We start from the raw sequence: 23,178 nt of genomic DNA, 5'->3' as shown, positions 1-23,178 counted from the left end.
TTAAAAAATATATCACTTTGTATAATTTTCTTATTGGGTGATCTGCATATTACAATTACATATGTAATTTATAATAGCTACTTCCCATTTGAGTAAAATGTGAAAATATTTTCATTCTTGTCCCTTTATAATTTTGCTTTAACTATCAAATGTGATTTAAGGGCAGCCCCTTAAATCAGCGGTTTAGCGCCGCCTGCAGCCCAGGGTGTGATCCTGGAGACGGAGGATCAAGTCCCACATCTGGCTCCTTGCATGGAACCTGCTTCTCCCTCTGCCTGTGTCTCTGTGCCTTTCTCTCTCTCTCTCTGTCTCTTATGAATAAATAAATAAAATCTGTTAAAAAAAAACAAATGTGATTTAAGAAACTCATAATAAGTAGAATAGTCTATTATTTTTATACCGATACTTACCCATTCTGATGGTCTTCTTTTCCTTTTGAAGGTCCAAGGCTTCTTTTATTTCCTTTCTGTTTAAGAACCTTCTTTAGCCATGCTTTAGGGGTAAGCTTGCTAGCAATAAATTTGCTTAGTTTTAGACCTTACCCAAAGATATTTTTAAAACTCTTTGTTCCTGAAGTATATTTTCACCAAATATAGAATTTGTAATTAGCAGTTCTCTTCTTTCAGTATTTTAAACATAGTATGCCACTTCTTTCTGGCCTCCATGGTTTCAGATGAAAATTGTTATTCCTCTACAAGTGATGTGTTGTTTTTCTTTGGCTGCTTTCAACATTTTTTTGTCACTAATTTTTATAAGTCTAATTGAGATATATGCTGGCATGGATTTCTTTGATTTATCCTGTTTGGGATTTATAGCATCTTGAACCTGTAGGTTTATGTCTAATGCCAAATTTAGGAGGTTTACAGTCACTATTTCTTTGAAAACATTTATAAGCATGATCCTCTTCTTCTGGGACGTTCAGTGCTAAGAATGAATGATTTTGTTATGTCTCATAGATTCTTGAGATTCTATTCATTTATTCCTTAGCTTCCTTTGTTCAAACTGAGTAAGTTCAATCTGTTCCCAATTTCATTGATGCTGTCCTTTATCATTTTTATCTCATGAGTTTTTATTTTGGTGATTACATGTTTTAGGCCCATATCATACACGTTTGGGTTTTTTGTTATGGAAATGTAATTGATATACAATGTTACATGAGTTTCAGGCATAAAACATAGAGATTCAACAACTATATACATTATGCTATGCTCACCACAAGTGTAGCTACCATCTGTCACCACACAACACTATTACAGTATCATTGACTATAATCCTTATGCTGTATCTTTCATCCCTATGACTGATTCATTTCATAACTGGAAGCCTATACTTTCTATTTCCCTTCAATAATTTTGTCCATTCCTCTACCTCCCTCCTCTGTGCCAACCATTGATTTGTTCTCTGTATTTATGGGTCAATAAACACTTTTTTTTTAGATTCCACATTATGTAAAATAATTTGGTATTAGTCTCTCTCTGTTGAACTTGTTTCACTTAATATAATACCCTCTATGTCCATTTATGTTGTTACAAATGACAAGATCTCATTCTTTTTTATACTTAATATTCCTGTTTGTGAATGTGTGTCTGTGTACACATTCTTCTATCAATGGACACTTGGTTGCTTCCATGTCTTGGCTATCATTAATAATGCTGCAATAAATACAGGGGTGCATATATCTTTTCAAACTGATGTTTTTGTTTTCTTTGTGTAAATACCCAGAAGGGAAATTACTGAATCATATGGATCATTTCTATTTATAATTTTTAGAGGAACCTCCATACCATTTTCTACAGTAGCTACACCAATTTACATTCCTACCAACAATGCACCAGAGTTTCCTATCTTCCTTATAGGAAAAAAAAAAGTGGTAAACTTATTTTAGAATTGTTTTACAAAACTTATTTTCTTGTCTTTTGATTCTAGCTATCTTACAATTGTAAGCTGACCTTTTATTGTGGCACTGATTAATATTTTTCTCATGATTAGTGATATTGAACATCTTTTCATGTGTCTGTTTGCCATCTGTATGTCTTCTTTGGAAAACTGCCTATTCAGATCCTCTACTCATTTTTTAATTAGTATTTTGTTTTTTGGTATTAACTTGTATAAGTTCTGAATATATTTTGGATATTAAACTCTTTTGGGCATATCATGTGCAAATATTTTCTCCTATTCAATAGGATGACTTTTCATTTTGTAAATGTTTCCTTTGCTGTACAAAAGCACTTATTTTGATGTAATCCCAGTAGTTTTGGGTTCTGTTTCCTTTGCCTGAGTAGACCTATCGAGAAAATATTGTTAGAGCCAATTTCAAAGATTACTGCCTATGTTTTCTTCTAGTTCATGGTTTCATGTCTCATATTTAGGTCTTTTATCCACTTAGAGTTTATTTCTGCGTATAGTATAAGAAAGTGGCCCAGTTTTGTTCTTTTGCATGTAGCTGTTCAAGTTTCCCAGCACTATTTATTGAAAACACTGTCTTTTTCCCACTGTATATTTTTTTGCCTCCTTTCTTGAAGATTAATCAAACATATAAGCGTGAGTTTATCTGGGCCTTCTATTTTGTTCTATTGATCTATGTGTCTATTTTTGTGCCAGTACCATACTGATTTTGGTTATTATAGGTCTGTAGTGTATCTTGAAATATGGAACTGTGATACTTCCAACTTTTTTCTCCTTTCTCAAAATTGCTTTGGCTATTCAGAGTCTTTTTGTAGTTTCATACAAATGTTAGGATTATTTGTTCTAGTTCTATGAAAATGCTATTGGTATTTTAATAGGGGTTGCATTGAATCTGTAGATTGCTTTGGGTAATGTGAACACTTTGATAATATCAATTCTTATAGTTCATGAGCAAAGCATATATTTCCAGTTTGTGTTGTCTTCAATTTCTTTCTTCAGTGTTTTATAGTTTTCAGAGTATAGGTCTCTTACCTTCTTGGTTAAGTTTATTCCTAGGTATTCTTTTTTGTGGAATAGTAAGTGGAATTGTTTTCTTAATATTTCTCTCTGATATTTTGTTATTAGTGTATAGAAATATAGCAAATTTTGCATATTAATTTTGTATTCTGTAATTTTACTGAATTAATTTATTGTACTAGTTTTTTGGTGGGACTCATTAGGGTTTTCTATATATAGTATCATGTCATTTTCATATAGTGACAATTTTACTTTTTCCTTACCAATTTGGATGCATTTTATTCTCTTCTTTTTTGGTCTGGTTTCTGTGGCTAGGACTTTAGTATTCTGTTGATTAAAAGTGTTGAGAGTGACTTCTGTGTGTTGATTTTATATTCTGTGACTGCTGAATTCCTGTATCAGATTTACCAATTTTTTTTTTGATGGAGACTTTTGGGTTTTCTACATAGAGTATCATGTCCTCTGTGAAGAGTGAATGTTTGACTTCATCTTGAAAAATGTGGATATCTTTTTTTTTTTTTCTTTTTGTTGTCTGATTGCTGAGGCTAGGACTTCCAGTAGTATGTTGAACGACAGTGGTGAGAGTGGACATCCCTGTCATGTTCCTGACCTTAGGGGAAAAGCTCTTAGTTTTTTTTTTTCTCATATTTACTGTGGGTCTTTGTATATGGCTTTTATGATATTGAGGTATGTTCCCTCTGTCCCTACATGGTGGAGAGTTTTTAATCAAGAAATGATGCTGTATATTGTCAAATACTTTTTCTGCCTCTGTTGAGAGGCTCATATGGTTCTTGTCTTTTATTATTTGTATGGTATATCACATTGATTGATTTCCAGATGTTGAACCACCCCTGCAGCCCAGGAATAAATCCCACTTGGTCAGTTACATTTATATACACTAATAGTGAAACGGTAGAAAAGAGAAAGTAAGGAATCAATCCCATTTAAAATTACATCAAAAACCATAAGATACCTAGGAATAAACCTGATCAAAGAGGTAAAACATCTGTACTCCGAAAACTATAGAACACTTACAAAACAAACTGAGGAAGACACAAAGGAATGGCAAAACATTCCATGCTCATATACTGGAAGAACAAATACTATTAACATGTCTATGATACCCCAAACAATCTACACATTCAATTCAATCCCTATCAAAACAACACCAACATTTTCCACAGAGCTGGAACAAACAATCCTAAAATTTGTATGCAAAGAGAAAAGATCTTGAATACCTAAAGGAATGTTGAAAAGAAAACCAAAGCTGGAGGCATCACAATTCTGGCCTTTATGCTTTATTACAAAGCTATAGTAATCAAGAATATGGTACTGGCACAAAAACAAACACATAGAACAGTGGAACAGAATAGAGAACTCACAAGTGGACCCTCCAGTCTATGGTTGACTAATCTTTGACAAAGCAGGAAAGAATATCCAATGGAAAAAAGAGTCTCTTTAACAAATGGGGTTGGGAAAATTGGACAGCCACATGCAGGAGAATGAAACTGGACCACTTTCTTACATTATATACAAAAACAAAAACAAATTCAAAATAGATGAAAGACCTAAATATGAGACAGGAATCCATCAAAATCTTAGAGGAGAACATAGGCAACAACCTCTTTGAGTTCAGCGGCAGCAACTTCTTCCTAGACATATCTCCAAAGGAAAGAGAAACAAAAGCAAAAATGTACTATTGGGAGTTCATCAGGATAAAAAGCTTTTGTACAGAAAGGAAATAGTCAACAAAACTAAAAGGCAACTTACAGAATGGGAGAAGGTATTTGCAATGACTTATTGGATAAATCTATAAAGAATTTGTGAAATTCAATACCCAAAAAACAAAAATCCAGTGAAGAAATGGGCAGAAGACATGAACAGACAGACATTTCTCCAAAGAAAACCCACAAATGGCCAACAGACACTGAAAAAATGCTCAATAGCACTGATAGTTAGGGAAATACAAATAAGAACCACAATGAGATACCACATTAGACCAGTCAGAATGGCTAAAATTAACTCAGGAAACAACAGATGTTGGTAAGGATGTGGAGAAAAGATAACCCTCTTACACTGTTGGTAGGAAAACCAGTCTGGAATACAGTATGGAGATTCCTCAAGAAGTTAAAAGTACAATTATCCTATGACCCACCAGTTGCTTACTAGGTATTTATCTAAAGAATATAAATATCATGATTCAAAAGGACACATGCACCCCAATGTTTATAGCAGTAAGGTCCACAATAGCCAAATATGGAAAGAACTCAGCTGTCCATCAACAGACAAATGGATAAAGAAGATGTGGCATAGATATCCAAAGGGATATTATTCAGCCAGCCATCAAAAAGAATGAAATCTTGCCATCTACAACAATGTGAATGGAAGTAAAGTATATTCTAAGCAAAATAAGTTTGAGAAAGACAAATATCATATGATTTCACTCATATGTGTAATTTAAGAAAGAAAAAAGATGAACATAGGGGAAGGGAAGGAAAAATAAAATAGGATGAAAATAGAGAGGATGGCAAACCATAAAAGACTCTTAACTCTAGGAAACAAACTGAGAGTTGCTGGAGGGGGGGATGGAGGGAGGATGGAGTAACTGGGTAATGGACATTAGGGAGGGCACTCGGTGTAGTAAGTACTAGGTGTTATATGCAACTGATAAATCACTGAATTCTACCCCTGAAACTAATATAGTATATGTAAACTAAATTAAATTTAAATAAATTTTTTTTTAAATGTTGGGAACTGATATCTTTGTTTTGTTCCTGATCTTAGAGAAAAAGTTCTGGTTTTCACAATTGAGTTTCTTCATATACAGCCTCTATTACGTTGAAGTATTTTCCCTCCAAGCCCACTTTGTTGAGAGTTTTTATTATGAACAGATGTTGTATCTTGTCAAATATCTTTCTGCATCTATTGAGATGACTATATAATTTCTACCCTGCATTTTATTAAATTGGGGTATCACATGATTAATCTGCAGATATGGAACAATCATTGCATCCCCCAGAATAAATTTCATTTGATCCTTTTAACATGTTGAATGTGGTTTGCTAATATTTTGTTGAGGATGTTTACATGTATGTTCATCAAGAATACAAGTCTGTAGTTTATTTTGCAGTTTGTCTGTTTTAGGAATCAGGATAGTTTTGACTTTATAGAATGTATTTGGAAGCTTTCTTTCCTGTTCTATTTGTTGGAATAGTTTGAGGGAAATAGGTATAACTCTATTTTTAAAAATATATTTACTTGAGAGAGAGAAGGAGCATGAGCTGGGTGGAGGGGCAGAAATAGAGGGAGAGGGAGAAGCAGACTCCTAGCTGAGCAGGATTGTCAACACAGGGCTTGATCTCAGGACCCCGAAATCATGACCTGAACCAAAGCCAGTTGCTTAACTGACTGAGCCACCCAGATGCCCCTGTATTACTCTTTAAATGTTTGGTAGAATTTAACTGTGAGTCATTTTGGTCCTGGACTTTGGTTTGCTGGGAGTATTTTTTATTACTATTTCAATTTCATTGCTATAATTGTTCTGTTCAGATTTTCTATTTCTTCCTGATTCAATTTTGGAAGATTGCATGTTTCTAGGGATTTATCCATTTCTTTAGATTGTTCAGTTTGCTGGCATAGTTTTTTTATAGTTCTTGTAATCCTTTTTATTTCTGTGATGCTAGTTTTTACTTCTATTTCATTTCTGATTTTATTTACTTGGGTCCTCTTACATTTTCTTCATGAGTCTTGATAAAAGTCTAGCAATTTTGTTTATCTTTTTTAAAAAATGCTTTTGGCCATTGATCCTTTGTATAATTTTAGTCTCTATTTTATTTTTCCTTTGATCTTTAATATATTCTTCTAACTTTGGGCTTTATTTTTCTAGTTTAATTAGGTGTAAAGTTAGATTATTTGAAATTTTTCTTTCTTTCCTTTTTTTTTTTTTTAAATAGGCCTATATTTTTTCCTATTAGAGCTGTTTTCAATATATTCCAAAGAGTTTGGACAATTGTGTTTTATTTTCATTTGTCTCCATTATTTAATTTCCTCTTTAATTTCTTTGACACATTGGTTATTTAATGGTCATTTATCCTCCACATGTTTATGTGTTTTCCAGATTTTTTCTTCTGATTGACTTCTAATTTCATACCTTTATGCTTGGAAAAGATGCTTGATATATCTGTCTTCTTAAATGTACTGAGTCTTGTTTTGTGGTCTCACATGTTGTATATCCTGGAGAATGTTTCACAAGTGTTCATATGCACTTGAAAAGAATGTACATTTTGTTTTGGATGAAACTTTCTGTATATATCTATTCTATCTGGTCTAATATGTCATTCAAAGATAATGTCCCCTTATTGATTATCTGCCTGGATGATCTATCCATTGATGAAGTGGGATGTTAAAGACTCATTATTCTAATACTGTCAATTTCTCCTTTTATGGGTCTTAATTTGCTATATGTATTACATGCTTCTAAATTTGGGGCACAGATATTTATTCTTGTTACATATTCTTATTGTATTGATCCCTTTATTGTTATGCAATGTGTTTCCTTCTCTTGCTACAGTTTTTTTTTTCTTGCTACAGTTTTTGTTTGAAAGTCTATTTTGTCCAATATAAGTATTGCTACTCCAGCAATTTTTTACTTCTATTTGCATGAGATATCTTTTTCCATCCCTTTTCTTTAAGTCCATATGGGTCTTTAGGTCTGAAGTGAGTCTCTTGTAGGCAGTATACAAATGGATCTTGATTTGTATATTCCATTCCACTATGCTATGTTTTTTGATTGGAGCATTTAGTTCATTTATATTTAAAGTGGTTATTAAGAGGTCTGTAATTACTGCCATTTTGTTAATTGTTTGAGGTTTATTTTTGTATCTTCTTTTGCTCTCTTCCCTTGTGATTTATGACTTTCTTTAATGTTATGCTTAGCTTTCTTTTTTTATTTTTATTTTTTGGTGTATCTATTACAGGGTTTTGGTTTGTAGTTACCATGAGGTTTATATATAACATTCTAGTATGTGACAATCTATGTTAAGTTGATAGTCACTTAAGTTAAAACTCATACTAGGGCCACAAGGATGGCTCAGTCATTTAAGCATCTGAGTCTTGATTTAAGCTCAGGTCGTGTCAGGGTTGTGAGATCAAGCCACTGGGTGTGGAGCCTGCTTAATATTATCTTTCTTCTTCTTCTTCCCTTCTTCCCCCCTCCCTCTCTAAACAAAACAAAACAAAAAAACACCTCATTCTAAAAAAAAATTCATATTTACTCCTCTCCATCTTTTATATATATGTTGTCATATTTAACTTTTTAGAAAACTTTACAAGCCCTCATAATTAATTTTTAGATATAATCAATTTTATTACTTTTTCTTTCAATCTTCATATTAACTTTTAAGTGATTGCTCTGCCACATTTACTGTACATTTGATTTTACTTCTGGAACTTCTTTCCTTTCATAACTTTTTAACTTCTAATTATGGCCTTTGTTTTCACTTAAAGAAGCCCCTTTAACATTTCTTTAAGGATCAATTTAGGATAACTCCTTTATCTTTAGCTTGTGTATGAATCTTTATCTCTCTTTCAATTCTGAATGATAACCTTGCTAGATATTTTTGGTTGTAGCCCCCCCACCCCCACCCCAGCACTTTGAATATATCCTTCTACACACTTCTGGTATACTACTTTCTGCTGAAAAAATCCACTGATAACCTGATGGGGTTTCCTTTGTATGTAACTAGTTGCTTTTCTATTGATGGTTTTGAAATTCTCTATCTTCAATCTTTTACATTTTAATTATTATATATCTTGGTGTGGACCCCCTTGAGTTCATCTTGTTTGAAACTCTTTGTGATTCCTGAACCTGAATGTCTACTTCCTTCTCCAGCTTAGAGACTTTTTCAGCTACTATTTATTCAAGTAAGTTTTCTTCCCCTTTATCTCTCTTCTCTTTCCAGGACCCCTATAAAGTTAATATCGGCTCTCTTAATGTTGCCCAAAGATCCTCATTTCAGTTTTTGTTTTCTTTTTGCTGTTCATCTTGGATGCTTTTTATTACCCTGTCTTCTAGATCACCACTTCCTTTTTTGCATCTTGTATTATTGATTCCCATTATTGTATTTTTCATTTCAACTTTGTATTCTTCAACTAAGAGTGGTTCTTTTTTTATATGTTTCTGTCTGTTGAAGTTCTCATTGAGTCATTCATTCTCAATAGTCTGGTGTGAATCTTTATGACCATTTAAACACTTTATCAAATTGCTTATCTCCATTTCATTTAGTTCTTTTTGAGATTTTATTGTGTCATTTCATTTGGAGCATATTCCTCTGTCTCCTCATTTTGATTGACTTTCTGAGTTTATTTCTATGAATTAGAGATAAAAAGCTACTTCTCCTTAACCTGAAGGAATGGTCTTATGTATTATGCCTGGTAACTTTGGCTGAATGGCTGAAGTTGTGACTGTCATAGGATGGGGACCCCAGAGCACCGTGTGCTGTGGCTGCTCTGGTGGGATGTCCAGAGCTAAAGTGAGTATAGACAGAGGCAGTCTCAGGGTTCTTTGTGCAGAGGGCTTCCTGACAGGATAGCTGAGGCTAGTGTAGATATAAGCCAAGGGTTTCTCATGTCCTCTGTATAGAGGATACCCTGACAGGACAGCTGAGCTGAAGTGGGTACAAGTTGGGATATCCTGGGGCAGGGAGTCTTCTGCATAAGGGATGCATGGTAGGGTAGCTGGAGCCAATGCACTGCAGCCTGGGGATTCTTAAGGTGCTTTGCATGGGGGTGCTCTGGCAATGTGGCTGGAGATAATGTGGCATGGGCCAGTAGTCTCAAGGCACTTTATGAAGGGGGCACCCTGGCAAGTCATCTAAAGCTAAAGTGATGTGGGCCTGGACAGATCTGGTGTGCTTTGCACCTGTGTTATCTTTTTTTTTTTTAAGATTTTATTTATTTATTCATGAGAGACACAGAGAGGCAGAGACACAGGCAGAGGGAGAAGCAGGCTCCACGCAGGGAACCACACGGGTCTCGATCCCGGGTCTTCAGGGATCACGCCCTGGGCTGAAGGCAGCGCTAAACCACTGATCCACCCAGGCCGCCCATGCACCTGTGTTATCTTGTCAAGATGGTTGTACCTATAGTGTGTGCTGACCAGGATTGTCCTGGTATGTGCTGCACTGGGGCAGTCTTTGTGGGATAGCTGGGGATGACGTGAGCTAGTGGCCTGGGTCTCACTGAGGCAGCAGTCCAGGTAAGAAGACCTTGTTCCCATCTATGTTTTCAAGTGTGTGTGGGGGGGGCATAAATCATGGTGTTTGCCAGCCCCTCTGAACTAGAGAGTATTCCAGGTATTCCCCTGCCATTTCACAGAGCTCTAAGGCTGGATTCTTAATATTCTAGTTACTCTTTTAAACTGCAAGTGTGTATGTGTGTGTGTATATACATTCATATATGTACCCTAGAGCATCCAGGGCTGGTATGGGCTAGGGGCTGGTATTCACTGGGGTGGGAGGTCAGCTAAGGCACCCAGACTCTACTCCTATATAAGCTATCAAGGTGAAAGGAAAATGTAAATAGTGGTACTGGCCAGCCCCTCGGAAGCAGAGAGAGTTACAACAGCTACCAGCAATTGTTAGGATTCTAGAGCTTTATATTCTAATTGCCCTTTTAAACTATACTTTCTTTCTGCCCCCAAAGGCAAATAAATCTGCCAAACCCTCACTACTATCCCTCCCTATTGCAGTTTGAAACATAGGAGAGAGAGTTCCTTTTATTACCAAGTTTGTCTCTCTAAGCTTTCTATGTGTTCTTTTTTTGTGCAGAAGCTGCTTAGTCAGCCCTCAGTCCTTCTTCAGGAGGAATTCCTTTATAAATAGATACATATTTGCATGTCCAGGGAGGAGGTGAATGCAGGGCCTATCTATATCACCACCCTGGATTTTCTGAAACCATTGGTTCTTTTAAAATTCTGGTGTTTTGGTGTGTGTGTGTGTGTGTGTGTTTTTAAAGTTTCCATTTTTAAAATTTGTTTCAAAAGAATTTGCAATTGATTGCTGAAATAATTTATAATAACTACTTTAAAATTATTGTCAGATACTTCCAACATCTGATTTACATTAATATTGACATCTGTTGCCTTACTCATTAATATAAGGAATTTCCTGGTTCTCAGTATGACAACTGATTTTTTTTTAAATGTATTCTAGACATTTTGGATATTATGAGACTTTGGAGCCCATTTAAATTTTTTTTAAGTCAGTAGCCCACCTATTGATACATGCAAGAGCTGGGTGTCTGTGTGTGTTTAATTTTCCCTGGATCCTACTGATACCACTCCAGCAAACATGGAACATTTACTTATACTGACTCATTGAAGAAGGGTGGAGTGTAACTTCATCTTTTTCACTGCTTCCATTGATACCTTTCCAGCAAAAATGGAGAACCTCATTTAATCTTATTCTGCCCCATTGATACTGAATAGAATTGTATCTCAGTTCCTCATCAGGCTGCATACATCCCAGCAAAAGGGAACAGGAGTGCAGACTAGCCTGTCCTCCTATTGCCTCCTTAAGTCTCCTTGCTGCCACATCAGTGTGGAAATTCTGAAATCCACTAGGCCTTGCTGACAGAAGGGGTAGTAATAAAGTGGAGAGATTACTAGTCCTGAATTTTATAGCCATGCTGAATCTAGGTGGAGTAATAGTTCAGCTTGCCACTGAGCCCCCACCGATGCCAGGTGCTCGGTAAAACCTAGTTGTGATTAGCCTGTCTCACCATACCTTGTTAAATCCACAGGATGAAGGTAAAAGCTCAGCCAGCTGCTTGACCCCACTGAAATTACTCTGGCGGTGGAACTGGAATACTGCCTCTTTTAGCTAGGCAAAGAATGAAAGATCAGATCCCTGTCACCACTATTCAGCAGGGCAGTCAGCATCTCCTGACTATACCTGGAAGGGGATGAAGATCAACTGCTACCTAATCCTGCTGACACCACCAGCTGGGAGAATCATAGCATGCCATCTAGTTCTATGGTATGCAAGAGTAAATGGGAATAAAGTATCAACTGAGTCTGCTGAAACTTCAGGGACAGGGTGGTGGTAAGATTTTTCCATCTGTTTGGCTATAGTAGTAGTATTGGTAGAAGAGAATAAGCTTTCCTTAGAGCTTTTCTTGCTTGTGCCTATTAGCAGTTTTCAAATGGAGGCTTCTGCAGTACCTTGTTTGAGATACTGTGTGGCAAGGAAACCTCAGAGCTCAATATCGTGATGTTCCTCAAGTCCTGCCAGTCATAGTCTACCTATTTCTTTCCAACTTTCAGAGATTTCTTATACATATTTTGTTGTGCCCAGAAATTTTAGTTTAAGAGGGAGGAGCTGGGAGGAATGAGGCTACTCTCTCTGCAAGCAGGTAATTTTTATTTATCATTTTTAATTGTGGTCAAAAGCCATAAAATTTACCATCTTAACCATTGTTAGTATTCAGTTGAATAGTGTTATCTATATTCACACTATCGTGCAACAGTTCTCTAGAACTCATTGTAAAACTGAAACTCTATACCCATACCCACTGGGAAAAAATCTATGCCCCTCCTCCTTTCAGCCCCTGCCAAATACCATTCTACTTCTTGTTTCTGTGAGATTGACTATCTTAGATACCTTATGTAGGTGTAATCATATAGTATCTTTCTGTTACTGACTTATTTCAGACATTAGCATAATTTTCTCAAGATTTACCCATGTTCTAGCATGTGACATGGTTTCCTTTTTTTTGAGGCTGAATAATATTCCACTATATGTTTATGCTATATTATCTTTATCCATTCATCCCTGAGCCATTTAGGGTGCTTCCACCTCTTGACTATTATAATTAATGTGGCAGTAAACATGGATGTGGAAATATCTCTTCAATATTCTGCTTTCAATTATTATTTTTCAATATTTTATTTATTTATTCATGAAAGAGAGAGGCAGAGACATAGGCAGAGGGAGAAGCAGGCTCCCTACAGGAAGCCTGATATGGGACTCAAGCGCAGAACCCAGGGATCATGACCTGAGCCAAAAGCAGACACTCAACCACTGAGCCACCCAGGCACCCCATTTATTTTGGATATATACCCAGAAGCAGGATTGTTGACTTTTATAGTAATTCTATGTTTAACTTTTTGAATGATCTCCATACTGCTTTCCATAGTGTATCATTTCACATTCTAACCAAGTGTACAAGGGCTTCATTTTCTCCTAATTCTTGCCTCCTTGCCACATTTGTTGTTGTTGGTGGTGGTAGTGGTCGTCGTGGGGTGGTGGGGTGGGGTGGTGGTGGTGGTATGTGTGTGTGTGTGTGTGTGTTGGTAGTGGCCATTCACTGTGGTTTTGATTTATATTTCTCTAATGGCCACTGACACTAGCATCTTTTCATACACTGCTGTCCATTTGTACATCTTATTTAGAGTAATGTCTTTTCAAGTATTTTTTAATTTAAAAAAATTTTTTATCAGAGTTCAATTTGCCAACATATAGCATAACACCCAGTGTTCATCCCGCTAAGTGCCCCCTTCATTGCCCATCACCCAGTCACCCCAACCACCCCCCGCCCACTTCCCCTTCCACTACCCCTTGTTCATTTCCCAGAGTTAGGTGTCTCTCCTGTTCTGTCACCCTCACTGATATTTTTACTCATTTTCTCTCCTTTCCCTTTATTAATTCCCGTTCACTAATTTTTATATTCCCCAAATGATTTTCAAGTCTTTTAAATTGGACTTCTTTGTTATTACTAAGTTACAGGACTTCTACATATATTTTGGATATATGTGTCCATCTACCTCTTAACAGGTAGATGATTTGCAAACATTATTTCCCATTCTTTAGGTTATGTTTCCACTCTGTGTTTTCTTTGATGTACAGAAGTTTTTAAGTTTCATGTAATCTCATTTGTTGGTTTTACTTTTGTTGCCTGTGCAGCAAAATCATTGAAATAATTGCCAAGATCAGTGTCATTAAGCCTTTCCTCTAGGTTGTTTTCTAGGAGTTTTACAATTTTAGGTCTTACATTTAGGTCTTTAGTCCATTTTGAGTTAACTTTTGAAAATGGAATAAGGTGAGGTAAAAATGGAATAAGGTGAGGATCCAATTCCTTCCTTCCTTCTTTCCTGCCTTCCTGCCTTCCTGCCTTCCTGCCTTCCTGCCTTCCTCCCTTCCTCTCTCTCTCTCCATGGGAATATCCAGTTTTTCCAATACCATGTGTTGATGAGGCTATCTTTTCTACATTGTATGGTCCTGGCACCCTTGTCAAAAATCATTTGACCATATGTACAAGGGTTTATTTATTATTTATGGGCTCCCTATTCTATTCTTTTGGTCTACATGTCTGTCTTTATACCAGTACCACATTAACATACCTTTGTAATATGCTTTGAAATTAGAAAATATGAGACCTAAATTTATTGTTCCTTTTCAAGATTTATTTGGTTATTTGGATCCTATGGAATTTCATCTGAACAACAACAAAAAAAAACCCTATTTTTTCTATTTTTGCAAAAGAAAACCCAAAAGCCATTGAAATTTTGACAGGGACTGCATTGAATCCATAGATTACTTGGAATAGTATGGACATTTTAATATTATCAAGTCTTCCAATCCATAAACATGAAATGACTTACCATTTATTTGCCTTCTTTGGTTTCTTTCAGCAGTGCTTTGTACTTTTCAGTGTGGAAGTCTTTCACCTTCTTAAGTTTATTCCTGAGTATTTTATTCTTTTTTGATCTTATGGTAAATAGCATTTTTTAAAATTTATTTTTCAGTTTGTTGTTAGTGTATAGAAACACAACTGATTTTTGAGTGTTGACTTTGTATCTGGCAACTTCACTGAATTTGAGTTTTAGTCCTACCAGGTATGTAGGTGTGTGTGATCTTCAATGTTTTCTAAAGATTATGTCATATATGAACACAGATCATATTAATTTTTCCTTTTCAATTTGATGAATATATATTTATTTTACTCTAATTGTGTTAGCAATTCTAGTACCATGTAAAATAGAAGTGGTGAGAGTGGCATCCTTGCCTTGTTCCTGATCTTAGAAGAAATGCTTTGTCTTTTATCATTGAATATATCAGCTGCCAGCTTTCATATATGGATTTTATTATGTTGAAATAATTTCCTTCTATTCCCAACAGGTTGAGATTTTTTTAATCATGAAAAGATGTTCAGTTTTGTCAAGTTTTTTTTTTTTTTTGCATTAATTGAGATGATGGTGTAATTTTGTTCTTCATTGTGCTAATATGATGTGTCATATTGATTTTTTTTTGTATATTGAACTATTCCTGCATTCCAGGAGTAAATCTCACTTGGTTTAGCATATTATCCCTTTAATATGCTGTTAAATTTGGTTTGCTAGTATTTTGTTGAGAATTTTTGCATCACTATCAGAGGTAATGGTCTATAGTTTTTTTTTTTTTCTTTATACTGTCTTTGTCTTTAAAATCAAGGTAATGCTGGTCTTATAAAATGAGCTTAGAAGTGTTCTCACCTCTTTATTTTATGGAATAGTTTGAAGAGGGTTGGTGTTAATTCTTTAAATGTTCAGTAAAATTCTCCAGTGAAGTCATCTAGTCCTGAGCTTTTCTCTGTTAGGAGGCTTTTGATTATTGATTCCTTCTTACTAATTATAATTCTGTTGAGGTAGTATCTTCACAATTTAGTTTTGGTAGGTTGTGTATCTCTAGGAATTTATTTCTTCTAGGTTATCCAATTTGTTTACATATAATTGTTCCTAGTAGTCTCATAATTCTTTTTATTTCTGCAGCATCAGTTTTAATGTTTACTTTTTCATTTCTGATTTTAGTTATTTCTCTTCTCTTTTTTAATTAAATATTTTATTTATCTATTCATAAGAGACACACAGAGACAGAGACATAGGCAGAGAGAGAAGAGCCTCTATGCAGGGAGCCTGATGTGGGACTCTATTCCGAGACTCTAGTATCACACCCGGGGCAGAAGGCAGGCGCTCAACCGCTAAGCCACCCAGGTATCCCTCTTCCCTTTTGTTTTTAATCTAGCTAAGAGTTTTGCTAATTTTTGATTTTTTTTTTAACTATTAGTTTCACCTTTCTATTTTTGTATTCTCTATTTTGTTTATTTCTGCTATAATCTTTATTTCCTTTTATTTGCTAACTTTGAGTTTAGTTTGTCTTTTTCTGGGTCTTTGAGGCATAAAGTTAACATAAAGTTAAATTAAGATATTTCATCTTTTTATATATAGGTATTTATCACTATAAACTTTCCCCTTAATACTGCTTACACTGAATCCCATATATTTTGATATGTTTTTTTTAAACGTCTCAAGATATTTTCTAACTTCCTTTGTAACTTCTTTTTTTACCTAAAAAGTGTTTAATTTTCATGTATTTATTTTCCAGTTTTCCTTCTACTGATTTCTAGTTTCATACCTTGTTGTTAAAGATAATTTTATGATTTCAATCATCTTAAATTTGTTAAGACTTCTTTTGTAGCCTCACATGTGGTTTATACTGGAGAATATTCCATGTGTACTTGAGAATGTAAATTATGTTCTTATTACATGGAGAATTCTGTATATGTCAAATAAATATAACTTATCTATACTATTATTTACTTCCTCTGTTTCTTTTTTGTTTTAAATTCATCTTGTGGTTATCCATTTCAGCCAGTATTGAAAGTCTGGTATTGAACTCTTCTATTGTGGTGTTGCTGTCTATTTCTACCTTCAATTATGTTAATGTTTACTTTATATATTTAGGAGCTCTAATGTTGTTAAGTTAGTATATAATTATAATTGTATCTTCCTGATGAATTGGACTTTTTATCATTATATAATTTCCTTATTTTGATCTTATGACAAGTTATTTTCCTAAGTCCAGTCCATTTTGTCTGATAGAAGTATGAACAAACTTGCTCTCTTTTGGTTACCGTTTACAAGGAATATCTTTTTCCATTCTTTAATTTCCTATAGGTGTACCCTAGGTATAGAGTGAGTCTCTTGTAAACAACATGTAGATGGGACTTGTTATTTTATCCATTCAGCCAATTTTTTAAAAATAAGTTTATTTTTTATTGGTGTTCAATTTGCCAACATAGAGAATAACACCCAGTGCTCATCCCATCAAGTGCCCCCGTCAGTGCCTGTCACCCAGTCACCCCCATCCCCCGCACACCTCCCTTTCCACCACCTCTTGTTCGTTTCCAGAGTTAGGAGTCTCTCATGTTCTGTCTCCCGTTCTGATATTTCCCACTCATTTTTCTCCTTTCCCCTTTATTCCCTTTCACTATTTTTTATATTCCCCAAATGAATGAGACCATATAATATTTGTCCTTCTCCGATTGACTTATTTCACTCAGCATAATAGCCTCCAGTTCCATCCACGTCGAAGCAAATGGTAGGTATTTGTCGTTTCTAATGGCTGAGTAATATTCCATTGAATACATAAACCACATCTTCTTTATCCATTCATCTTTTGATGGACACTGAGGCTCCTTCCACAGTTTGGCTATTGTGGACATTGCTGCTATAAACATCGGGGTACAGGTGTCCCGGCTTTTCATTGCATCTGTATCTTTGGGGTAAATCCCCAGCAGTGCAATTGCTGGGTCATAGGGCAGATCTATTTTAACTCTTTGAGGAACTTCCACACAGTTTTCCAAGTGGCTGCACCAGTTCACATTCCCACCAACAGTGCAAGAGAGTCCCCCTTTCTCCGCATCCTCTCCATTTGTTGCTTCCTGCCTTATTAATTTTTGCCATTCTCACTGGTGTGAGGTGGTATCTCATAGTGGTTTTGATTTGTATTTCCCTGATGGCAAGTGATGTGGAGCGTTTTCTCATGTGCTTGTCGGCCTTGTGTATGTCTTCTTCAGCGAGATTTCTGTTGATGTCTTTTGCCCATTTCATGATTGGATTGTTTGTTTCTTTGCTGTTGAGTTTAATAAGTTATTTATAGATCTTGGATACTAGCCCTTTATCTGATAGGTCATTTGCAAATATCTTCTCCCATTCTGTAGGTTGTCATTTAGTTTTGTTGACTGTTTCTTTTGCTGTGCAAAAGCTTCTTATCTTGATGAAGTCCCAGTACTTCATTTTTGCTTTGGTTTCTCTTGCCTTCATGGATGTATCTTGCAAGAAGTTACTGTGGCCAAGTTCAAAAAGTGTGTTGCCTGTGTTCTCCTCTAGGATTCCGATGGAATCTTGTCACACATTTAGATCTTTCATTCATTTTGAGTTTATCTTTGTGTATGGTGCAAGAGAGTGGTCCAGTTTCGTTCTTCTGCATGTGGATGTCCAATTTTCCCAGCACCATTTATTGAAGAGACTGTCTTTCTTCCAATGGATAGTCTTTCCTCCTTTGTCAAATATTATTTGACCATAAAGTTGAGGGTCCACTTCAGGATTCTCTATTCTGTTGATCTATGTGTCTGTTTTTGTGCCAGTACCACACTGTCTTGATGACCACAGCTTTGTAGTACAACCTGAAATCTGGCATTGTGATGCCCCCAGATATGGTTTTCTTTTTCAATATTCCCCTGGCTATTCGGGGTCTTTTCTGATTCCACACAAATAGCATTGCCATTTTCACAGTATTAATTCTTCCAATCCATGAGCATGGAATATTTTCCATCTCTTTGTGTCTTCCTCAATTTCTTTCAGAAGCATTCTGTAGTTTTTAAGAGAAGATCCTTTACTTCTTTGGTTAGGTTTCTTCCTAGGTATCTTATGCTTTTGGGTGCAATTGTAAATGGGATTGACTCCTTAATTTTATCTTCAGTGTCATAGTTAGTGTATAGAAATGCCACTTATTTCTAGGCATTGATTTTGTATCCTGCCACACTGCCGAATTGCTGTATAAGTTCGAGCAATCTTGGGGTGGAGTCTTGGGTTTTCTAAGTACAGCATCATGTCATCTGGGAAGAGGAAGAGTTTGACTTCTTTGCCAATTTGATTGCCTTTTAGTTCTTTTTGTTGCCTGAATGCTGAGGCTAGGACTTCCAGTACTATGCTGAATAGCAGTGGTGAGAGTGGACAACCCTGTCTTGTTCCTGATCTTAGGGGAAAGGCTCCCAGTGTTTCCCCATTGAGAATGATATTTGCTGTGGGCTTTTTGTAGATGGCTTTTAAGTTGCTGAGGATTGTTCTCTCTATCCCTACACTCTGAAGAGTTTTGATCAGGAATGGATGCTGTATTTTGTCAAATGCTTCTTCTGCATCTATTGAGAGGATCATATGGTTCTTGTTTTTTCTCTTGCTGATATGATGAATCACACTGATTGTTTTACGAGTGTTGAACCAACCTTGCATCCCGGGGATAAATCCCACTTCGTCATGGTGAATAATCTTCTTAATGTATTGTTGGATCCTATCGGCTGGTATCTTGAGGATTTTTGCATCTGCGTTCGTCAGGGATATTGGTCTATAATTCTCCTTTTTGGTGGGGTCTTTGTCCATTCAGCCAATTTATGTCTTTTCATCAGGGAGTTTAATCCACTTAAATCTGAATTAATTACTGATAGAGAAGGAGTTTCTATTTTGTTATAACAATTTTCTATATATGTTGTATCCATTTTGTCTCTTTTTCTTATATTGATTTTCTTTGTGTCTTGCTGACTTTTTCTTCTTTCTTTCTTTCTTTGTTTTTGTTTCTTTCTTTCTTATTGTAGTATCATACTTTGATTCATTTCTCATTCTCATTTTTATATTTTTAATAGGGATTTTCTTTGTGGTTTCCATAGAGCTTATGTAAAATATCTTAAAGTTATAGCAAGTTACTTTAAACTGCTAACAACTTCAACTGCATACACAAACTTTACTTCTTTGTATCTTTAACCCCCTTTAGTAACTGATATCAAAAATTACATATTTTATATTGTGTATCATTTAACATTATTTTGTAGTTTTTTGTTTTGATCTTGGAAACTCTATATTACACTTACAAATGATTTACACATCAACATTACAATGCTGTAGGATTCCATATCTGTCTATATATTTAACTTTATCAGAGAATATATTTTGTATGTTTTCTTTTTTTTTGGTAAGATAGCTTTTTTAAATAATTTTTTATTGGGGTTCATTTGCCAACATATAACATATCACCGAGTACTCATCCCATCAAGTGCCCCCCTCAGTGCCCATCACCCAGTCATCCCAACCCCACGGTCACCTCCCTTTCCACTACTTCTTGTTCGTTTCCTAGAGGTAGGAGTCTCTCATGTTCTGTCACCCTCACTGATATTTTCACTCATTTTCTCTCTTTTCCCCTTTATTCCTTTCACTATTTTTTATATTCCCCAAATGTATGACACCATATAATATTTGTCCTTCTGTGATTGACTTACTTCAGTCAGCATAATACCCTCCAGTGCCATCCACGTTGAAGCAAATGGTGGATATTTGTAATTTCTAATGGCTGAGTAATATTCCATTGTATATATAGACCACATCTTCTTTATCCATTCATCTTTTGATGGACACTGAGGCTCCTTCCAAAGTTTGGCTATTGTAGACATAGCTGCTATAAAAATTGGAGTGCAGGTAATCCACCATTTCACTGCATCTGTATCTTTGGGTAACACCTAGTAGTGCAATTGCTGGGTTATATAGCAGTTCTATTTTTAACTCTTTGAGGAAACTTCACATAGTTTTCCGGAGTGGCTGTACCAGTTCCATTCCCACCAACAGTGCAAGAGGGTTTCCCTTTCTCCATATCCTCTCCAACATTTGTTGTTTCCTGTCTTGTTAATTTTCACCATTCTCACTGATGTGAGGTGGTATCTCATAGTGGTTTTGATTTGTATTTCTCTGATGGCAAGTGATGAGGAACACTTTCTAATGTGCTTGTTGGCCATGTGTATGTCTCTTTGGTGAAATTTCTGTTGATGTGTTTTGCCCATTTCATGATTAGATTATTTGTTTCTTTGCTGTTGAGTTTAATAAGTTATTTATAGATATTGGATACTAGCCCTTTATCTGATAGGTCATTTGCAAATATCTTCTCCCATTCTGTAGGTTGACTTTTAGTTTTGTTGACAGTTTCTTTTGCTGTGCAGAAGTTTTTATCTGATTAAGACCCAATAGTTCATTTTTGCTTTTGTTTCCCTTGCCTTCATAGCTATATCTTGCAAAAAATATCAGTGGCCAAGTTCAAAAAGGGTGTTGCCTGTGTTCTCTAGGATTTTGATGGATTTTTGTCTCACATTTAGATATTTTTCCATTTTAGTTTATCTAAAAGATAATGGTTCAGTTTCATTCTTCTGCACGTGGCTGTCCAATTTTCCCAGCACCATTTATTGAAGCGACTGTCCTTTTTCCAGTGGATAGTCTTTCCTGCTTTGTCGAATATTAGTTGACCATCGAGTTGAAGGCCCATTTCTGGGTTCTCTATTATGTTCCATTGATCTATATGCCTGTTTTTGTGCCAGTACCACACTGTCTTGATAATCACAGCTTTGTAGTACAACTTGATTTCCGGTATTGTGATGCCTCCAGCTCTGGTTTTCTTTCTCAATATTCCCTGGCTATTCGGAGTCTTTTCTAATTCCACACAAATCTTAAAATAATTTGTTCCAACTCTCTGAAGAAAGTCCATGGAATTTTGATAGGGATTGCATTAAACATGTAAATTGCCCTGGGTAACATTGACATTTTCACAATATTAATTCTTCCAATCCATGAGCATGGAATATTTTTCCATCTCTTTGTGTCTTCCTCAATTTCTTTCAGAAGCGTTCTGTAGTTTTTAGGGTATAGATCCTTTACCTCTTTGGTTAGGTTTCTTCCTAGGTATCTTATGCTTTTGGGTGCAATTGTAAATGGGATTGACTCCTTAATTTCTCTTTCTTCAGTCTCATCGTTAGTGTATAGAAATGCCAGTGACTTCTGGGCATTGATTTTATATCCTGCCACACTGCCGAATTGCTGTATGAGTTCGATCAATCTTGGGGTGGAGTCTTTTGGGTTTTCTACGTACAGTATCATGTCTTTGTCTGGTTTTTGATTTAAGGTTCTATGATGCTGGCCTCATAGAATGAGTTTGGAAAATTCCATCTCTTTCTATCTTCCAGAACATCTTTAGTAGAATCGGTATTGTTTCTTCTTTAAACTTTTATAGAATTCCTCTAGGAAGCCATCTGGCCCTGGACTTTTGTGTCTTGGGTGGCTTTTGATGACTGCTTCAATTTCTTCCCTGGTTATTGGCCTGTTCAAGTTTTCTATTTCTTCCTGTTCCAGTTTTGGTAGTTTGTGGTTTTCCAGAAATACATCCATTTCTTCTAGATTGCCTAATTTATTGCATGTAGCTGCTCATAATATGTTCTTAAAATTGTTTGTATGTCCTTCGTATTGGTGGTGATCTCTCCTTTTTCATTTGTGATTTTATTAATTAGAGTCTTTTCTCTTTTGTTTTTAATAAGGCTGGCTTAGGCTTTATCTATCTTTTAATTCTTTCAGAGAATCAATTTTTGTTTTTGTTGATCTGTTCCACAGTTCTTCTGGTCTCTATTTCAATGAGTTCTGCTCAAATCTTTATTAACTTTCTTCTTCTGCTTGGTGTAGGTTTTATTTGCTGTTCTTTCTCCGGTCCCTTTAGGTGCAAGGTTAGCTGTGTATTTGAGTTTTTTTCCAATTTTTTGAGGGATGCTTGTATTGTGATGTATTTCCCTCTTAGGACTCCTTTTGCTGTATCCCAAAGATTCTGAATGGGTGTATGTTCATTTTCATTAGTTTCCATGAATCTTTTTAATCCTTCTCTAATTTCCTGGTTGACCCTTTCATCTTTTAGCAGGATGGTCTTTAACCACCACGTGCTTGAGTTTCTTCCACATTTCTTCTTGCAATTGCATTCTAGTTTCAAAACATTATGGTCTGAAAATATGCAGGGGACAATCCCAGCCTTTTGGTATCGGTTGAGACCTGATTTGTGACCCAGTATGTGGTCTATTCTGGGGAAAGTTCCATGTGCACTTGAAAAGACTGTGTATTCAGTTGCGTTTGGATGTAAAGTTCTGTAATATCTGTGAAATCCATTTGGTCCAGTGTATCATTGAAAGCTCTTGTTTCAGGCAGCCTGGGTCGTTCAGCAGTTTAGCACCGCCTTCAGCCCAGGGCATGATCCTGGAAACCTGGGATCAAGTCCCATGTCGGGCTCCCTGCATGGAGCCTGCTTCTCCCTCTGCCTGTGTCTCTACCTCTCTCTCTTTCTCTCTCTCTCTCTGTGTGTGTCTCTCATGAAT

The sequence above is a fragment of the Canis lupus genome, chromosome 23, assembly GCF_011100685.1.
Source record: "Canis lupus familiaris isolate Mischka breed German Shepherd chromosome 23, alternate assembly UU_Cfam_GSD_1.0, whole genome shotgun sequence".
Classification (NCBI taxonomy): domain Eukaryota; kingdom Metazoa; phylum Chordata; class Mammalia; order Carnivora; family Canidae; genus Canis; species Canis lupus.
Note: the sequence above shows the minus strand (reverse complement) of the source record.